Below are 20,561 nucleotides of genomic sequence, written 5' to 3'. Positions count from 1 at the left end.
AATATCAATTCTCTCTAATATAATCCCTGCAAGGCAGGCTTCAAAAAAGGGCACAAGATGAGTCACAAGGCTACTCCAGTGTCCAAATCAATGAAAGTGTCTAATATGACTCCTCAAAAAGCACAAAAATTTCAGGATTCTTACAATCCTCACTTTACAGATCAAGTGGATATCGTTAAGCCATTTAAGGCCAGATCTCCTCATAAAGAGGTCATGGATACATCTATCTCATCAAAAAGGAAAAATCCTGGTAAAACTTCTGAAAAATTCACATCGCCAGCCGACGCTTCAAGTCCTGAGTCTGGAGATAATTCACCAAACTTTTTGCCGGAAAGGTCAAAATTTAAGATGGATAACATCAATCCTTCTCCTTCCCAAAACCTGGATGTTATATCCATGCGCTCTTACATGGATACTCTCGCCCAGAAAATCATGTCCAGTATGTCTCAATTATTTGAAAACCAAAATAAAATTTTACAGTCCACCTTGGATAAATATAGCAGCAGGTTAGACAACCATGAAAAACGGCTAACTGTAGTGGAAGAACACACTGATGATTTATCAAAAGACACCCATGACCTCAAATCTGAATTTCACAGACTTAAAATTAAAGTTGCGGATATAGAAAACAGGAACAGATGAAGCAAATTGAAAATAAGAGGAATACCAGAATCTATCTCACCGGATAAACTAGAAGACTTTGTCAAGACAATTTTCAAAAAATTACTACCAGCACTTACAGACCAGGATCTCGTCATAGATAGGATCCACGGAACATCAATAAAGATCTACCTAGAGATACCATCTTAAGGGTCCACTTCTTCAAGATCAAGGAAAAAATTCAAAAATCGGTTAAAGATCTAGGAGGTTTTCCAGAACCCTATGCTCACCTTCAGCTATTCACGGATCTTTCAAAGGAAACGATTGAAGAAAGTCTTTTAAGACAGTCACCTCCACCTTGAGGGAAAAGAATATCCCCCTATAAATGGGGCTTTCCACTTAAACTTTTGGTATTCTACAAAGGAAAGATGATGGTCCTATTCTCGCCTAAGGAAGGAAGAGATTTCCTGTCCTACTGCAGGATACCCGATCGCCAAAGAAACTCTAACTCTCAAGACCCCAGGCCCTCTTCAGAGACAGGATGATCCAACGGAAAGACCCTGCCTACATATTTTCTCTCCTGGTTAAAAGGCCTCTCTACACTTTTTGATTATTTGTTCAGTGTATTACTCTGCTTATTCTTCTTTGCACAGGTTTTCTTCTCTACTTCTTTATGGACTCGTATATCACATGATTACTTTCCTTCTAGGAACAGTGCAGTTATGATTGACAGCTAAAGGATGCCTCTAATGGGATCCTTACACAAACTTTCCCCACTAAGGAATTGGAGCCTACCGGCGAGGCTCTTTCTGAAGGACAATTTTGTTCTTACTGTTTTTTGTGTTTTTCTGTGTCCGGTTTTAAACAGGCCTTCAGTTTCAGTTTTTTTTTTTGTTATTCAAAGGTAGGTGCCCTCTGGTTTCCTTATTTCATCTACTCCACTTCATATGGTCCTTGCCACTCTTGTAACACGAAAATAAAAGTTGTCTTATAAGGTCAGGGGGCTAAATAGCCCTTGGAAGTGATTTTCCAATGGTAAAGAAATTAACAGGTTACATCCTGAGGTTGTATGCCTCCAAGAAACTAAGTTCAAAAAAGATAACCACCCTTCTATAAATCTCAAAAATTTCCCATTTGTATTTGAGTCTTGCGGTCCACGAAAGAAAGCGGGGGTTTTAACCCTGATTGGTAATTCAATTTCCTTTGAATTTCTCTCTGAAGTCAAGGACGTAAAAGGTCACTATGATATTCTCCTATGCAAATTGAACGGCCACACCTTCACAATAGTTAATACTTATGTTCCCACCATCAGACAACTTAGCTTCCTAAATAAGCTAATGAAAAAAATCGACACCTTACGCTCAGGAACTCCACTTTTATTAGGTGACTTTAATATGGTGCCAGATAATACACTAGACTCCACCTCCCCCAGCAGACAAAGATCGCAATCCTTGAACATCTGGATCTATAATCACGAGCTATTCGACTCATTCCGCTGTTTGAACACCACATCTAGAGAATTTACTCATTTTTCTGATGGCCATCAGTCTGCCTCTAGAATAGACTTGATACTCACAGATGTCTTCTCCTTGCCAAGGTTCTCCTCTGTCTCCATACTTAATAAATCTATTTCATATCATTCTCCGGTAACTGCAGAATTGACAATAGGGCCTCCAACTCACCCCCAATTCATGTGGAAATTCAACTCCTCTTTGCTTCATAACCCCCTCACCAAATCTGAAATCAGCTCAGCCTTACAGAATTATTTTAGTGAAAACGATTCCGTCCTCCTAAATCCATTTTCCTGTTGGAACGCTCACAAGGCGGTATTGAGGGGAGTTTTGATCCAAATTTCTTCCAGACAAAAAAGTTAACAGAGATAAAATCCTTAGCCTACAACAGTCAATTAAATCTAAAGAAGAGGAACTTCGTCGATCCTCTTTCCTCTAGCAAACAAGCTGTATTATCAGAACTTACCGATCTTAGAATGCAATTAAGGAAACTCATATTCAATTTTTACGACTCGGCTATTAGATCAGCAAAATGCAAGCATTACTTTATAAATCGCCCTTCAAAATACATGTCAAACAGAATTAAGAATATATGGAAATGGAATAGAATTGACACTATAACTTCTAATGGTACATCTCTGGTCCACCCTAAAGATATTGTAAAGGCTTTTGCCGATTATTACAAAAATCTGTATAATATTAATCAGGATAACCCTAATTTGCAGCCAACTACCTCAGAGATTGGATCATTCCTTTCCAGCATGAACCTTCCAAAACTCAACTCCTGAAGACTTTTCTTTTTTGTCTTCTCCCTTCACTGAACAAGAAGTCCTGGAAACTATAAAAAAAAACTTAAAATATTTAAATCACCCGGACCAGACGGGTTTAGCAATGATTATTTCAAGTCTTTTAGTAATTTATTGGCCCCTCACCTTGTAAAAGTATTTATTTAATTCAGCTTTCCAATCAGGTCCATTTCCCAAAGAGATGCTGTAAGCGACCATTTTCGTAATCCCTAAACCAAATTCTGACACTAGCCAAGTTTTTAATTATAGACCTATATCCCTCATCAACACAGACGTAAAAATTTGTGCAAAAATCTTGGCTAATAGACTAAATTTCTCCCGACAGTAATTTCCAACGATCAGATAGGCTTCATTAAAGGAAGACAATCCATAGATGGTACGAGAAGGCTCATTAACATAATAAAGCTCATTTCCACAAAAAACCTCAAAGCCACTGTTGTCTCTCTTGATGCTGAGAAAGCGTTTGACCGCCATAATTGGTCTTATCTCGAAGCGACTCTCAAAAAATTTGGAATGAATTCTCGACTCACGTGAGGCATTATGGCTTTGTACTCCAGCCCTGGGGTGAGGGTATATTCCAAAAGTCATCTTTCCCCTACGTTTAATATAGCTAATGGGACTAGACAGGGCTGCCCCTTGTCACCATTGCTTTTCGCATTGGCCATTGAACCTCTAGCCCAATTAATCAGGAATAGTACAAAGATCTCAGGAATTAAAACCTTGCATAGAGATTTTAGAATAGCATTATATGAAGATGAGATAATTCTTACCCTTACTGATCCAAGCAACTCTATCACTGCCTTACAAACTCTAATCCAAACTTTTCCAAGGTCTCTAATTTTAAAATAAACGACTCTAAATCCAAAATACTTGGCTTTAACCTGGGAATAGACCAAGGAAAAATTTAGGGCCTCTCTCCTTGGGGTTGGGCTACTGATGGGCTGACATACCTAGGCCTAAAATTTGTCAAAAATATAAACTTTCTTATATAATTAAACTTAGAGATTCTTACTAAAAAGTTTTTTTAATGAATTTCGTATATCTAGAGATGATGGACTCTCTTGGTGGGGAAGAATCATGATGGTTAAATAATACATCTTCCCAAAAATCCTATCTACTTCGCTCTCTTCCTTTAAAAGTTCCCACTTCTTCTCTTACAAGTCTCCAAGCCTCATTGAATTCCTTTATATGGAATAGCAAAAAACATTCTCTACAATCATAAATCTTATAGTGGGGCTGGTTCCCCAAATATCACGGCTTATTACACTGCAAATTTAGTCACAGCGCATTCTGGTGGCCACAAGATAAGACACCAGCTTGGCATGAACTAGAATTGTCTTTTAACAATTATAAACCTCTTCACCTACTAATTCTGAACCAACTCCTTCATAAAAAATTAATTGAACTCTCATCCAATTTTTCAAGCTATTTCTGAAGCTTGGAAAAAATTCTGTTCCAAAATGAGGCTCTAATAAAGAAGTCACATTAAAAAATTTGACCACATCAGTTATTTTTCAAGCACCCAATCAGACTTTTGACCCTGTTTGGTCTGCACTTGGTCTCAAAAGACTCAAAGATTTATACGATGGTGCTCTATGTACACCTTATAACAAACTCAAGAATAGATTTCAATCTACTACTCCTGCTTTCTTACAATATGTCTTCCTTTAAAAAGACAAACTCCATGAGTTCCTTGCTATTTCACCAAGAATTTCTGAACCAGCATTTAATCTTATTTGTAATATAGACCATAATATTTTCTGGAGTTTTGATTATACTTACAAGTGGTGTAATAATAGCTTTGCAGTGGTCAAGACTCAAAATATCAAATGGGAAAACGAATTACATACAATAATTGACCCTCCTGACCTTGAACAGGCATGCTCCCTCTCGTACGCCTCTACCATTTCCTTATCACTACAAGAGACCCACTTCAAACTTTTAACGAGATAGTATTCTACCCCTGTAAGACTCCATAGAATCAACCCTGACAATTCTCCGCTCTGCTGGAGGGGTTGTGGAAGGCCAGGAAATATTTTGCATATATTTTGGCAATGTCCCAAAATTGTTCCCTTTTGGAGAAAGGTTTCAAATCTTATCTATTTTATCTTAGGAACGCGACTTATTTTATCTCCTTGTCTGGCCCTTCTTTCTCTAGACACTGACAAAATTGACCTTACTAACAGGCTATTGATTATGCACATTTTACTAGTTTCCAAACACAACATCGCTTTCCTTTGGGAAAAATCCAAAACCTCCACAAATTAACGATATTCTAGACAAAATTAGCCTTCATCATTCCTTTGAACTGAAATTTGCACATATGCATGATCAATTTGCCAAACATGCTAGGAAATGGTCTAGATGGCTGGAGCTGTTCTCTTAAGGTCTTCAACCAGAGTGCACCTACCTAGGCCCCTTTGGGGTTAGGTCTTTGGCTTGGAACAAATTTAATTATATGCTTAAATATTTACCTTTGTAATAGTTCATTGTATAATATGCTTCTGCATTAACATGTTACATTTTATGTATTCTTTACATTTGGACATTGTTGTCCTTCCTCTTTTCCTTTTCCTTTTCATCTTTCCTTCCCTCCCCTACACTTTCTTCCCCATTTATTAAAACTCCAATAAAACGTTTGGAAAACAAATGAAATTGGCGCCATAGTGAACAGAACCTACTCCTGCCATAGAAATGAGATGGCGGATAGGTCTGTAGGCGGCTTATCTCCAGGAGAACGAATAAATTGAACATGCCGAATTGACACCTCTCATGACAATAAATTGTCTGGGGTCCCCATTCCAACTAGAGTGTCAGCTGAACCCATTGATATTGGCAGGTTCAGTGGACCATTAGTCTACTGTACATGACAGCCTTTAACCCCTTAATGACTGGAGTTTTTTTCATTTTTCGCTCCCTTTCTTCCCAGAGCCATAACTTTTTTTTTTTTTTTTTTTTTTTTTTTCTCCATTAATATGGCCATGTGAGGGCTTGTTTTTTGCGGGACAAGTTGTACTTTTGAATGATGCCATTGGTTTTACCATGCAGTGTACTCGAAAACGGGAATAAAATTCCAAGTGCGATGAATTGCAAAAAAAACTGCAATCCCACACTTGTTTTGTTTTTGGCTTTTTTGCTAGGTTCACTAAATGCTAAAACTGACCTTCCATTATGATTCTTCAGGTCATTACAAGTTCATAGACTCCAAATATGTCTAGGTTCTCTTTTATCTAAGTGGTGAAATAAAATTACAAAGTTGCGTCATTTTCCGAGACCCGTAGAGTCTCCATTTTTCGTGATCTCTGGTTGGGTGAGGGCTTATTTTTTGCGTGCCGAGCTGATGTTTTTAAGGATACCACTTTTGGGCAGATACATTCTTTTGATCGCCCGTTATTGCATTTTAATGCAAAGTCGCGGCGACCAAGAAAATGTAATTCTGGCATTTTGATTTATTTTTCTCTCTATGCCATTTAGTGATCAGGTTAATCCTCTTTTCATTAATCGGGCAATTCTGAATGCGGCGACACCAAATATGCGTAGGTTTGTGGTTTTTTTTGTTTGTTTTTTCATGCTGCAATAGCCTTTTATAGGAGGATAGAAGCTGCCATAGCTCGATCGGCTCTGCATAGATCACCTCAATGCAGCAGAATTACAGCATTGCTATGAGCGCCGACCACAGGGTGGCACTCATAGCAATCTGCCCTCAACAACCATAGAGGTCTTGAGGAGACCTCAGGTTATGGCAATACATCGCTGACCCCTGATCACATGACAGGGGGTCGGCAATGCGCATATTTCTGGCTGTGCTGGAAGTTCTAGTTAAATTCCCGCTGCCAGCGTTTGACAGCAGGATTTATCTAGTTAATAGGTGGGGGAGGATCGCGTTTCCACTCGTGCCTATTGTGGGCACATGTCAGCTGTTTAAAACAGCTGACATGTCGCGGCTTTGAGGTGGGTTCACCTCTAGAGCCCACCTCCAAGCAGGGGATACTGGCCCCTGATGCACTATACCATCAGCGGTCAGTAAAGGGTTAAATGAGTTGTTCTGGTTTGTGATGAAAGTCTGCAGTTATGTTATGTAACTGCAGACTCTTGAATCCTCACAACACTATAGACACGTTGTTGTATCAGGATTCTCTGGTGCAGAAAGTCTTGTGACCACAAGTATGCAATATGCATATTTCCAGAAACATTCTGACTAGACGTGCACTTGTGACACCCCAGAGTCCGGTTGTCACAGTGACATTACCTCCCTCTAATGGGTAAAGTCATGCTTGGAGGCAGAAAAGGGACCCCCATGCCAGGCAGAATAGATTTAATCACAATTTCCTGCTGCAGGTCAGAAAAGGGAGATGCCTTATAAATTCTGGCCAGCAGAGGGGGTTGGTGAGTCAGCTAGAAGTCAGCTGAGGGAGTTGTCATGGAAACGAAGCAGCTGTGAGGAAAAATGACAGTTAAACATGAGGATGTGAGGTAAAGAGATCTTTCTGGAAGATCCTGTCAGATGAAGACAGGGAGCTGATCTGTGAAGAGGGAAAGGAAAAGAGCAGTGACTGAGAGACTCTAGGGAAGCTAAAATACTTCATATAGCAGACCCCTGAGTGAAGCGCTAATAAAGAGAAAAGGGACATCAGAGTCTTAGGCTGACAGGAGCTGTACGCCCTGATGGCCAAATATGAAAGTACATGGGATTGTAAATTCCTGTGCACATTGAACACCTGAGGGCACGGCAGCGGATAAGGAGCCCGGGGCTGATGGTGAAAAGGACGGTACCCGTGGAATAGGCTCACGCTGACAGCCGTACAGGTTAGTGAAACCATCACGAATAGAGGGTCACAGCATAGTTATATGCAGTGGAGACCCACACACATAGCACAGAAAGGAAGGTCCTAAATCCCCACCTGGCAAGGTGGATCCCCTGAATGCCTCCAGCGAGCCGGACTCAGTCAATCACCTGTATGTGGTACTCTGGACTGCAACCTATTACCAGTAAAAGCTAAAGAAACTGCACCTCGCTGTGTCTCTCTCATTTATCTGCACCCCAATGTTTACAGCCATTTTTACTATTTATTTAACATCTTTGCCCTGGGACTACAGCCCTACTTGTGGAGGGCTACAACATCATAGCTGTGCCCAACATCCATCCCAGAGAAGCAACACCGCAGCGCTGGTCACCTCTGACTAGAATACCATAGGTGGCGTCACGTATTTCACCATCTAATAATTTTATTTTAATTTTTACCACATAAATACCACAACTTTCCCCAATTTTATTACTGGACACCTCTGGGCCACAGACCGGGTCACCGCCACCGTGACACCGTCCCCCATGGAAGTTGACGGGCCCGGTACCGAGTACCCCCATGCCCCGCAGTGCGCTCCACGCTTAAACCTAGTTGAAATGTGCCTGGAAGTATGCATGTTGTGTACTTGCAATCATATATCCACCCCCACAGACACCGGACAGAGAATCCTGACAGCCTGCGCAGGCTGTGAGAATTAGGATAGTGCACACGTAGTTTTTAGGTTGTGATTTTGTTGAAAAATCCACAGGTAAATCTGCAGGACAAAAGCCCTGTAGTTTATCTGCGGATTAGCCTGCGGTTTTGCCCTGCGGTTTCGCACCTCATAAGGTGTGAAACCGCACAAAGAATTGACATGCTGCGGATTGTAACCTGCAGCAAATCCGCACGGAAAAATCCGCAGTTTGTGAACAGCATTATTTTTTTCCATAGGAAATAAAGGTACTGTACAACGGACCCGCAGAGCCAAACCGCTGCGGATCCGCAGCGTGTACACATACCCTTAGAAAGTCTGCAGTCATTTAAAGTGAGTGGAGATTTTCTTCACAAACCTGGACAACTGCTTTAATAGTTTGGTCCCAAATGCTGGTATTGCTTAAGTAGAGAGCCAAACCACTGCAGCCAAAAAGAAAGCAGCAAAGTTTCACAAATTAGTAATTTTGTTTATAAGTTTTGGATGAAAAAACTCACATGTGACATTAGCAAATATAAATAAATGTATTAGTCACTTCCAGTGCATATGTGACTCCGTCTGCTATATGACACATGTCAACAACAAACTCGGGGAAATTACTTATAAATTGCGACGTTTGCGCATCTTTGCAAGGTTTGCGCCAGTCGCGCAACTGCTAGATAAAAGCTATTTCAGCAGTAGGCATGGAATATTAAGCAATTAGATTTTAAAAAGGATGTTACTGTTTGCTGGCACCAACTAATATTATTTAGCTGTTTTTTTTTTTTTTTTTTTTTTTTTTTTAATATGTTGGTATTTAGGAATATTATGTAGCGCCAAAAAAATTGGTTTAGTATATGCTGGTACTAACTAATAATTATTTGGCTCTAAAAAGTGGTTCTTTGTATATCCGCAGTCCTAAAGCACAAGGGTGATATTGGCCAATTTTTCAGTATTTCTGCCTAGTCCTGGAGGTACTTGATAAAATGCTGAATTGCCGTAGTTTCAAATCTAAAAGTTTTTTTTTTTTTTTTTTTTTTTTTTGAGAGAAAACCCATTGTCTGCTAATATGAAAATGAAAACTCTGAAGAATAATTAAAAATAATCTGATAACATTTGACCGTTAGTAAGTTATGATTACTACAATACAATCTAAGATTTTTATATTTTTTAAGATGCATCACTGACTGACTTGATGAAAGGAGTTTTACTCTATTTTTAAAAATGTGCCTGAATGTATATAGATGTTAACGAGATGATGGCACCATAGCTCTTTCTTTTTTTTTTTTTTTTTCCTCTTCTTTCCAAACTTTGAGCAGGTCTGTAGTTTTTATACCATTGCTTAATATGGGTGGAATTAAAATTTGCTTCATTGTCAGATTAGAATGCCATGAGGACCACAGATGGGATTGATTTTCGTTGCCCGCTTTAGTGCTACTGTCATTTAGAAATAGATGTTCATATTTAGGCTTCATACACATTTGCATGACAATTTGAGCGCAAAATACAGTGAGCAGAACTGCACTATACCCTGCACTCTCCTATGTGCATTTTCCCTAGGAGAAAAGAAAACATTGTCACTAAAATGAATTTATTCTAATTTTTCATGCACACATTATTTAATACTATATTATTTACATCACCTCAAGGTGCCAAGACCATTATTTGGTGCAGCATCTAATTGGTTAGACAACCAGGTTAATGAGGGATGACTTGTATATGAAAGGACTTCTGTGTAATAAGGGACAACACTATACAAGTTTCCTTCACAAATATTATATTCATCTCAAATAATAACTAAAAATATTTACAACAAGTAACAATGCTGATGAGCCATTTCTTTTTGTTCATTACGCAGAGCTTCATGTCTACCTCTTTCAGCTATGGCTTGTCTCTGCAGAATTTGACACACAAATCGTGCTCCTAAAAATGCCATATTCATTTGTCTCAAAAACAAAAAAAAAAACCCACTACACTACAGCCCTTAATGCAAATATGAACAACATCATTAATACAAAATTGGTCACTGTGCAACTTAACATTCAAAATATGAATTGATAAGCCAGAACTATGCCCCCAATGACTACAATTATCTATTACCTTACCCAATAAAATCATTCTGTGTCCTCTCCCAGCAGGACATGTGACCGCACACATGAGGACATGTGACACGTCATTGTGTTCATTGTTTTAACCCCTATCTCAAGCTCTCCTCAGTAAAAACATGCTGACATGCTGCTGGGACACCACAACTATGGCTAATGAGTCTGCTACTACTGCAGTGCACATGTGAGATAGCAGTGAAAAAATTCACACTTTTTTTATATTCTACCTATGTGATAAAAGACATAGCAGCAATACAAGTAAAGCAATGGCAATATTGTATCCTCTGGAAGTGGACCCAGTGCTGACAATTTGCAGAGAATGTCTGTGGTGTCCTGGATATAGCTGGGTGTTTGCCTCACCTAGGGTTTCAAAATGTTCTCCACCAAGCCAGAGATATTCTCAGTTAATGTCTCAATACCAGAGATGATGGGTCTTCCTGAATTACCTTTTTTGTGTATTTTAGGTAACATGTAGAAGGTACCTATTTGGGGGTTGTCTGGTATTAGGTCCAGTAGGGACGATGACTGACAGTCAAACCCATAGATGATCTTTGTTAATTCCTCTTTGCATTTTTGGTGGGATCTTCCTGAAGGGGGTGTAGTATTTTTTGTCCAGGAGTGGTCTGTGTGCTTCCTGGATGTAATCTGTCTTATTCATAATTAAAAACACAACAAGAAAACACAAAATGACAAATTTGCAAAAATACTCTGCAGTAAAAAACATGACAGTAATCAGCAAGTGCTGTATAATGAATACAGGGTATTTAGTCGATACGTTTTTTGCAAAAATGTATACCAATCCGCTTCACCACGTCACGGTAACTCTTCACGAAGCAGTCCCTATCTAATGTATTTAAAAGCTGAACATGTGAACAGTGTCTAAATGAACAGGATACAGACAGGCGCCTCCTAGCATATGTGCTTGTGGTGTAAGACAGCTCATTTATGTGCATGTAACACAGGAGAGGGGTGGGGTCTCCCAAACCATGCTGAGCAAGGACATGCACATAAATGAGCTGTCTTACACCACAAGCCCATATGCTAGGAGGCACCTGTCTGTATCCTGTTCATTTAGACACTGTTAATAATAATAATAATTTTTATTTATATAGCGCCAACATATTCCGCAGCACTTTACAATTAAGCGGGGACATGTACAGACAATAAATTCAATACAAGTTAAGACAATTCAAACAATGACATTAGGAGTGAGGTCCCTGCTCGCAAGCTTACAATCTACAAGGAAATGGGGGGACACAGTAGGTGAGAAATGCTTGTTAATTCAGGTCTGGCAATTATAATAGGGATTTTCATATAAAGCTGCATGATCCGGTCATCAGCCCATGTGTTTAAGCGCAATAGACAAGTATCAAGTGCAGTTATCATGTGCATGAAGGGTGTGGAGACAGATGAATAGTAGGGTGCAGATTCAGAATAATATTTGGAAGGAGGGAACAGGGCAAAGTTAGCTTGCTGAGTAGTTGATGTGATAGGCTTCTTTGAAGAGATGGGTTTTCAAAGCGCGCTTGAATAGGTCAGGGCTAGGTATTAGTCTGATCGTCTGGGGAAGTGCATTCCAGAGAGCTGGAGCAGCACGAGAGAAGTCTTGGAGACGGAGGTGCGAGGTTCGGATTACGGGGGATGTTAGTCTTAGGTCATTTGTAGAACGGAGGGCACGTGTAGGGCGATAGACAGAGATGAGAGAGGAGATATAAGGCGGTGCAGAACAGTGGAGAGCTTTGTGGGTGAGAGAGATGAGTTTATACTGGACCCTGTAGCGAATAGGTAGCCAGTGTAATGACTGGCACAAGATGGAGGCATCGGTGAAGCGGCTGGACAGAAATATGACCCTGGCTGCCGCATTCAAGATGGATTGGAGAGGAGAAAGTTTGGTAAGAGGGAGACCGATCAGAAGAGAGTTGCAGTAGTCCAGACGAGAATGAATAAGAGCGACAGTAAGAGTCTTAGCAGTTTCAAAGGTGAGAAAAGGTCGGATTCTGGAGATGTTTTTAAGATGCAGGTGACAAGACACTGTTCACATGTTTAGGTTTTAAATACATTAGATAGGGACTGCTTCGTGAAGGGTTACTGTGACGTGGTGAAGCTGCTTGGTATACATTTTTTGCAAAAAACATATTTACTAAATACCCTGTATTTGTTATACAGCGCTTGCTGATTACTGTCATGTTTTTACTGCAGAGTATTTTTGCAAATTTGTCAGTGTCTTCTTGTGTTTGAGCCATTGGGTGGTGTGAGCATTGTCTGACCGACTTGTTCACACTTGTGCATGTCACATATGTTCTTATTCATAATTATTACAGCTCCCCCTTTATCTGCTGGTTTAATGATGATGTTGGTTTTTAAGGATTTTATGGCTCTTCCTTCCTCCGTGCTGATATTGTGTGGTATTTTGAGGCGTTTGTCCAAAATGTCAGATTCTGCTTTTTTGCGGAAAGTCTATATAGTGGTCCAGAGTTTGGTTGTGGGGTCTAGTTTGTCCTCTTTTTCTTTTTTTGATGTGTCTGTCACACTGATTTGTACACAGAAAGGGGACACAGTTCACACCTCCACAAGAAGGTCTTCAGATCTCTAATAGAACACTTGGTCCTCATCTGCATGTTTAACAAAAAACTTAATTTGACTTCCTTGGCCTGTCTGTAGCTTGCATCACCTGCAACCCATATTCCACAGAGACCACAGACTGAAAACAATATTCCCAGAACTGCCACTGCTCTCCTACAAACAGCCTCCCAACCTAAGGAAAATCCTTGTCAGGAGTACCCTCGCATCACCATCAGTGACAGGCACAGTCCCCTGTAACAGTAAGAAATGCAAGACCTGCACCCACATATCACCAACAGATAGTCCCCATACCAAACAGAAATTAGGACTATAAGATCATGGACTCTCTTTCATGTACATCCTCCAATGTCATGTACATGATACAGTGTACAAGGTGCAATAAAGGGACCTACATTGGGGAAACTAAGCAAAAACTACAAACAAAGATGACTCTGCATAGACAAACTATTAAAAAATGAGCTGGACACACCTGTAGGAATACACTTCTCTAGACCTGGACACAGCTTGGCAGATCTAAAAGTCCTAATATTGAAAGGTCATTTTAATAGTGACAGAGAAAGGAAGATTTGGGAGTTCAAATTTATAAATATGTTCCAATCTCTAACAATAGGACTTAATTTGACACCTGGGTTCATGACTCATTACATGGACACAGTTGACACCTCCACAAGAAGGTCTTCAGATCTCTAATAGAACACTTGGTCCTCATCTGCATGTGTAACAAAAACCTTAATTTGATTTCCTTGGCCTGTCTGTAGCTAGCATCACCTCATGTCCTGTTATAATTCCCATTTAAATGTTGCCGTCTCTTCTCAGTAATTCACTTGTAATCTAGACTGATGAAGGGACCTTCTGAGTCCTGAAAGCTTGCAAATATAATTTCTCTGGTTAGCCAATAAAGGTATCACACCTTGAATACTTTTCTCAATTTTTGGGGGGACATAAGTATTTACATCTATTTTTCTGGCTAACACGGTACCACAATTTTATTTTGTATTGTACATTACAGGTGGAAGAAAGGTGATTCTGGCAGCTAAATAGGAAAGGGCTCTTTACAGTTAGAGCAGTTGTGGCACCCCTGAGGGTTCAGTCGCCACAGAGGTACTGCACCTCCTCCTGAGGTGTAGTATTCCACTCCTCAGGTAACATGGTAACACCTGACCAGACTCCAGCACCTATATCTAGCACAGACACATTAGAACAGCAGAGTACCCTTTATGACAGCTACTTTGGTTCATGAAGGGTGGTGGGTGTAGCTTAGATTACACTAGAGGGGAAAGCTGACAGGAAGTTAGGTCAGTTCTCCACAGGGGGAAGCAGAGGACCTCTCTGCAGTGAGTTCCCCCATTGGGGGAAGGAGGGAAATGACGTAGATGCTGCAGCCTCCTGTGAGCTGGAGATGCTGGCAGGAAAGAGGGGGAAAAAGAGAAGGATCAGTTGTTCAGAAGGAAGATGGGAAAGTGAGGAGGAGAAAGAACTGGGATCGGAGCTAGAGCAGAGCCCTTCCCTAAGTTTAATGCGCCAAAGGCTGGGCGCCGGTATCCGAGGCTGTGTGTGATACTAATGTTCTTACAGCAGAAACCGGAGGAATAGAAGTTATGACAACTTTATTCCCACCTAAGCTTCGAAGACTCAGCAGCAACGTGTGTGAGCCAGGACATCATTGTATGGAGTCCCCGAAGTAGGCTACAGCTGCCTGTCATGCGAGTGGAGTTATAAGTAACAGCAAGAAAGAGTAACTTGAGTGTAATTCATAACTACACTTACTTCAGATTAGCGCTAGGAAGGAGACGTTCACAAAAGGCACATTTGAAAGGGAGTGCTGGAAGGTTGTATTCCATATGCCTGGGAGTTGGCTGAGCCCCTGACCTGAAGGACACGACACTGAAGCGTGCATCTGTCTATGCCAGAAATATGAATAAAGTATCGGAACTGCATTCAGCTGTCATTGCCTTCTTCCTGCGCCAACCTACTCAGCACTGCTACATCCCTGTGCCTAACACTACATAATCTACCTCAACATCTACTAACGCTGCCCTGGGACTACAGCTCTGCCTGTGGAGAGCAATTACATCTTTGCTGCATCACACCATCTGTCCCGAGGAACTGCACTGCAGCGCTGGTCCCCTTTCTGACCAGATAGTTTGTGATGCCACCAGTGGTATCTACCTATAAACTTTATTCAGCTTCATTCCACCTATTTTGCATGGACACCCAGGGCCACGGACCGGGTCATCGCCACCGCGACACATCAGTTTGAGACACCGGCCCCGTACCGAGTGATCCCACAGCCCTGGGGGCGATCCACAGTCAGAATGTGGAATGCTGACCACAAGAGGTAGTAATGGCAGACACTATAACAGCTTTTTAAAAACAAAAAACTGCTGGATTTCCTCAATAAACATAACATTGCGGGTTATGGCTAATTTAGTGCGAAAATGTATAACTGGTGGAAAAAGATTGAACATTATGGACCTAGGTCTTTATTCACCCTATGTAACCAACCAGTACTATATACAATATGGTATTGAAAAATGGATAAATCACATGTGGTGATATTTGTAAAAGGAAAGTGTAGTAAGTTTTTGAAATATATTTAACCCCTTTCTGCCATTAGACATACTATCCCGTCCATGTGCCCTGGGACTTAATTCCCAAGGACAGGATAGTACGTCTAATGCGATCAGCAGCGCCCACGTGGTGAGCGCCGCTGATCGCGGCCGGGTGTCAGCTGATTATCACAGCTGACACCCGGCACAATGTCAGGGGCGGTCACGGACCGCCCCCGACAAGTTAACCCCTTGTACACCGCGATCAAACACGATCGCAGTGTACCGGGGGTTAAAGGGAAGCATCGGCAGGGAGGGGGCTCCCTCCGTGCTTCCCTGAGCCCCTCACGGCAGCGCAATGTGCAGCGCTGCTGCGGGGGACTCCTTCCCTACAGGCCCCCGGATCCAAGATGGCGACGGGGGCCTGTAGGGAGCTGACTTCCTCACTGCCTGCAAAGCGCAGGCATGAGGAAGTCTGCGGAACTGCCTGTGACAGATTGCTGATCTGTCACAGTGATCTGTGATGTGACAGATCAGCGATCTGTCACGGGACAGTGATATCCTACCTGGGACTATGTAATAAAGTAAAAAAAAAAAAAAAGTGTAAAAAATAATTTAAATAAAATCGCTAAATTAGTAAAAAAAAAAAATTCCCCAATAAATTCATTTTTTGAAAATAAAAAAAAACCCAATAAAAGTACACATTTGGTATCGCCGCGTCCGTAGCGACCCGTCCTATAAAACTGTCCCATTAGCGAACCCCTTAAAAAATAAAAATAAAAAACGAAGCAAAAAATGATTTATCATACCACCGAACAAGAAGTGCAATAACGCGCGACCAAAAAGACGCATCTAAATATCCATGGTACCGCTGAAAACGTCATCTTGTCCCGCAAAAAACGAGCTGCCATACAGCATCATCCGCAGAAAAATAAAAAAGTTATAGCTCGCAGAATAATGCGATGCAAAATAATTTTTTTATATAAAATTGTTTTCATTGCAAAATACCGACAAAACATAATAAAAACTACCTAAAAGAGGTATCTCTGTAACCGTACCGACCCAAAGAGTAAAACCACTTCATCAATTTTACCGCACGCGGAACGGTGTAAATGCACCCCCCCCCAAAAGAAATTCATGAAACGCTGGTTTTTGTTCATTCTGCGTCCCAAAAATCTGAATAAAAAGCGATCAAAAAAGTCACGTGCCCGAAAATGGTACCAATAAAAACGTCAACTCCTCCTGCAAAGAATAAGACCTCACATGACTCGGTGGGTCAAAATACGGAAAAATTATAGCTCTCAATATGAGGTGATGCAAAAACTATTTTTACAATAAAAAGCGTCTTTTAGCGTGCGACAGCTGCCAAGCATAAAAACCGCCATAAATAGTAAATCAAACCCCCCCGTTATCACCCCCTTAGTCAGGGAAAAATAATAAAATAAAAAAAAGTGTTTATTTCCATTTTCCCATTAGGGCTAGGGTTAGGGCTAGGGTTAGGGCTCATATTGGGGTTAGGGGTGTGTTGGGGTTAGGGTTGGAGTTATAATTGGGGGGTTTCCACTGTTTGGGCACATCAGGTGCTCTCCAAATGCAACATGGCGTCTGATCTCAATTCCAGCCAATTCTGCGTCAAATGGTGCTCCTTCCTTTCCAAGCTCTGCCATGTGCCCAAACAGTGTTTTACCCCCACATATAGGGTATGAGCATAATCAGGACAAATTGCAAAACAACTTTTGAGGTCCAATTTCTCCTGTTACCCTTAGGAAAATAAAAAATTGGGGGCAAAAATATCATTTTTGTGAAAAAAAAATATTTGTTTTTTTCACGCCCAGGCGTTATAAACTTCTGTGAAGCCCTTGGGGGTTCAAAGTACTCACCACACATCTAGATAAGTTCCTTAGGGGGTCTAGTTTCCAAAATGGGGTCACTTGTGGGGGGTTTCCACTGGTTAGGTGCATCAGGGGCTCTCCAAAAGCAACATGACACCCGCAGACCATTCCATCAAAGTCTGCATTCCAAAACGTCACTACTTCCCTTCTGAACCCCGACGTGTGCCCATACAGTAGTTTTCTCCCACATATGAGGTATCAGCGTACTCAGGACAAATTGGACAACAACTTTTGGGGTCCAATTTCTCCTGTTACCCTTGGGAAAATAAAAAAATGGTGACTAAATGATGATGTTTGTTGAAAAAATGTGATATTTTTATTTTCACGCCCGGTCGTTATAAACTTCTGTGAAGCACTGGGGGGTTCAAAGTGCTCACCATACATCTAGATAAGTTCCTTGGGGGGGTCTAGTTTCCAAAATGGGGTCACTTGGGGGGTTTCCACTGTTTAGGTACATCAGGGGCTTTCCAAACGCGACATGGTGTCCGATCTCAATTCCAGCCAATAACGTCAAATGGCGCTGCTTCCCTTCCGAGCTCTGCCATGCGCCCAAATAGTGGTATACCCCCACATGTGGGGTATCGGCGCACTCAGGACAAATTGCACAATATCTTTTAGGGTCCTGTTACCCTTGGAAAAATAAGAATTGACGGTGAAAAGATCATTTTTTTGGAAAAGATATGATTTTTTTTAATTGTACCGCTGTACGTTATAAACTTCTGTGAAGCCCTTGTGGGTTCAAAGCTCTCACCACATATCTAGATAAGTTCCTTGGGGGGTCTAGTTTCCAAAATGGGGTCACTTGGGGGGGTTTCCACTGTTTAGGTACATCAGGGGCTCTCCAAACGCGACATGGCGTCCGATCAGAATTCCAGCCAATTTTGCATTGAAAAAGTCAAACGGCGCTCCTTCCCTGCTGAGGTCTGCCATGCACCAAAACAGTGGTTCCCCCCCACATACCAGGTATCAGCGTACTCAGGACAAATTGCACAATAACTTTTGCAGTCCAATTTCTCCTGTTACCCTTGGTAAAATAAAAAAAATTGAACCTGAAGTATTTTTTTAGTGAAAAAAAGTTAAATGTTCATTTTTTTTTTTTTTTTAAATATTCAAAAAATTCCTGTGACGCACCTAAAGGGTTAATAAACTTCTTGAATGTGGTTTTGAGCACCTTAAGGGGTGCAGTTTTTAGAATGGTGTCACTTTTGGGTATTTTTTATCATATAGACCCCTCAAAGTGGCTTCAAATGTGATGTGGTCCGTAAAAATAAAATGGTGTTGGAAAAATGAGAAATCGCTGGTCAATTTTTAACCCTTATAACTTCCTAACAAAAGAAGCTTTGGTTTCAAAATTGTGCTGATGCAAAGTAAACATGGGAAATGTTACTTATCAAGTTTTTTGTGTGCCGTATCTCTGTGATTTAAGGGCATAAAAATTAAAATTTGGAAAATTGCAAAATTTTCGCCAAATTTCCATTTTTTTCACAAATAAACGCAAGTTATTTGAATGAAATTTTACCACTAACATGAAGTACTATATGTCACGAGAAAACAATGTCAGAATCATCGGGATCCATGGAAGCGTTTCAGAGTTATTACCTCATAAATGGACAGTGGTCAGAATTGTAAAAATTGGCCTGGTCATTAACGTGCAAACCACCCTTGGGGCTTAAGGGGTTAATAAGCAAATCCCACTAGTTTTTGTTTTGGGCGATAATAACTATAGAATGAAATTACCACTGCCACCTTCTTGTCCTGGAATGCCAGTAAGATGGGTGCCTTTAAACATGTGCAGTAGGAATATAAACGCCCTGCTGATATGTGGGTCTAATATTGAAGACACCAGGGGTGTTGAGCTAAGAGGCTGCTCACACTGCTGTCCACCCTGTCTTCCTGAATGCTGAGTGACTGCTGTCAGCTGCATATGATATACGTCGTAAGTTAACCCCAGATCACAGCAGCAGCTCAGCATTCAAAAAGGCAAGGTGGACCTCAGTAAGGAATTGGATCATTCCCATGATGGACATAAAAGGAGCCAGAGGAACGTTATTGCTGTCTAGCATCTGTTAAACTTGAGGAACATGTATGGGAAATGCATTAACTATGTAATAAACTTTACTACTCCCACTGATTAAAATGTGATCCAATTGGTTTGTTTGGTTGCCAGTCACTTCTAAGTGGGGTAAAAAAAGAGCAGTATGCTGCCACCCCCACCTTTTCTGCCAGTGATAATGACAGAATATGCAGCGCAGCCTTCTAGCATCAGTTGCAAGGGAACACCTAACCTGTTCTTAGTCAAAATGCTAAATATTTGCTCTCTCATGTTGTCTGAAAACTGATAAACAATGCAAAACAGAAGCCGCGGAGACACCATCACGTGTTTCTCAACGCAAGCATTGACCAGCCAGGTCTTTGCCCGGGAAGGAACAACCACGGGAAGGGCAGTCTCCAATGAAGGAAACCACCTATGCCAAAACATGGTATCCATCCACATACAGCTGTTTCGGGGTATTGCCCCTCATCAGTGTGGAGTAGGAAACTGGCTGGTAGGAGCAATGCCTAGTAAAAAGACTATGAAGAGGAGGATGAATGAACTCATGGAGATCAACATCCGACTGATAAACAATAACCTTTAAAATCCTCCATCTAGTATCATGCTAATTCCCTTAATGCTGCTAAATGGCTCTATCCTGTCAACGACTTCTGAAGGTGTACTGTGCTATCTGGAACCAAGGGGGTAACTAGAACCCCGAGCTCTATTCCAATCTTTTGAATGTTGTCCTGACACTGACTAGTGCAGAAAGTACAATTCACATACCATATTTTTGGCCTATAGGATGCCTTTCACTATTAGATGCCCTCCAGGTTTAGATATAAGAAAAGAGGAAAAACAAGTTACCACCAAGTATAACTTCCCTGATGCTATAAATAAATGGAATAACATTAATTTCTGTAATCTAATTTTGACTAGGGAGGTTATGGCTATTGGCATGTTTGTTAGTTAAATATTTGGCCGAACCAGCAGACTTTAGTGAGATCA

Source organism: Dendrobates tinctorius, unplaced genomic scaffold, assembly GCF_039654945.1.
Source record: "Dendrobates tinctorius isolate UK_male_01 unplaced genomic scaffold, ASM3965494v1 ptg000056l, whole genome shotgun sequence".
NCBI lineage: Eukaryota > Metazoa > Chordata > Amphibia > Anura > Dendrobatidae > Dendrobates > Dendrobates tinctorius.
Note: the sequence above shows the minus strand (reverse complement) of the source record.